Below are 1,826 nucleotides of genomic sequence, written 5' to 3' on the forward strand. Positions count from 1 at the left end.
ATCCATCTGTTCGTCCATTTGTCCATCCATCAATCCACCCACCTACCCACCAACCTATCTACCTACTATCAATATCTCCTATTGGTTCTGTTTCTCTGGAGCACCCTGACTGAAGGGCTGGTGTCTCTGAGCGCTCTTCACTTCTCCTTGCTCCCATAATGCTATGTCTATAATAATCGATTTCGTTTCACATTGTCATAGCTTAATGAGCTCCTTAAGGACACAGCTTACAGTTATAATATTTGTCGAATGAATGAATGAACTCACTGCGAACTTGGAGACACATAACACTAAGTACATTATATAAAACCATGGGTGACTCTCATCTAGGGTCTAGGTACTCCTCGTGTTAGCAATGAGGACCGTCACCCAGACCCAGGAGGCTAAAGAGCCCACCTCTTGTCCTCTGTGCCACCGTGAGCCTTGCCCGCATCCTTGGGGTCGACTGTCACAGATGGTATGTGCCTGGGTCTGCAAATGCCCTCTGACCCTAAAACTAAGGCTTTATGCCTTGACCACGAGGGTTAATTTTTTAAAAATAATCTTTTATTCATTGTTGTCTCTGCATTATATTGTGGAAATCTGGGTCATGGTGGGCTCAGTCCCACATGCTATACCAGCACCAAGCTGGGTGAATTGACATTTCTTTTGTTTTTTTTTGTACTTACTTTTCCTTTTGGCCAACTGGTCCCAGACTCTGAGGCTTCCAAAGATTCTCCTCTGACCTTGGATTCACGCTCACAACCTCAGGATGTGAGTCCTCCATTTCCTGCTGGGGGGCTGTCCCTTACGAGGCTCTGCACAGTAGCCCCTCCCAGCCCCCCGTGTCAGTCCCTGACCTCGCCACCTGTATATTTTCTTCATTTATTTATGTGCCTACTCGTCTGTCTCCCTCTGGGCTGCCCTGCCACTCCGGAACATAAACTCCTTCTGATCGGTGCTTTGTCCTGCTCATTATGTCTACACTCCCTAGGACACAGCTTGGCCCATAGTAGGTGCTCGGTACATTTTTATCGAATAAATATTGTTGAATGAATATTTGCTCTTGTCGTTGTTACTGTTGTTTTTAATATTCTGCCCTGGATGAGACCAAACTATCTACTTTCTCCAGGTTCTCTAGCTCTGAGGCCATGGTGACCCCTCTGGTCTCAAAGCCCCTCTGTGTTCTCTTCTCAGAGGTCTAGGGGACAATGCCTTGTCATGGAGGAAAACTGTCCTCTCAGGTACAATGTATTCTCCCCTTTCCTGTCCCCCATTCCTAAATGTCTGTGATGCTGCAGATTCGAGGCACCGAGGTAAGGGCTACGAGGCTTGGGCACTTGGATGAAAGTACAGGGAGCCATAGGCAACTGTGACATAGCTCTTTGTTCCAGCAAAGGGCACAGCCAGACTCATGGGGTGTCAGGGTCTTTATATACACAGATTAACAGTAGTGGCACCCTGCCAAGCTATAGAAGCCCATGCATGCGCACCAGGCACATAGTTAACGTAAGGGGAGGAGAGCTGACTCACTTCCGCTTGGAAGTTGCTAAGGGTGCAGGGCGGGAGCCTGCCTTCAGCCATCTTTCTTTCTCCTCACCATGTCCCACCTCCCTCGCAGAGGCTAGGCAATGTGTCCCTGTGAGCACTCTGAACGCAACACCTCTTTTGGACAGTTCAGAGATTTTCATGCCTCCTTGCCCTAATTCATGTCGCCCTCACGCCTACATACAAAACAAACATCTTTCCGTTTGTACAACTCTGCCATTCCCTGGACAGTCAAATCCTAGAACATTATGATTTGAAATTTAAGAAATCCAGATGACATAGTTATTCTAATTGGTGAA

Source organism: Pteropus vampyrus, unplaced genomic scaffold (genome assembly GCF_000151845.1).
Source record: "Pteropus vampyrus isolate Shadow unplaced genomic scaffold, Pvam_2.0 Scaffold40, whole genome shotgun sequence".
Taxonomy (NCBI): Eukaryota; Metazoa; Chordata; class Mammalia; order Chiroptera; family Pteropodidae; genus Pteropus; species Pteropus vampyrus.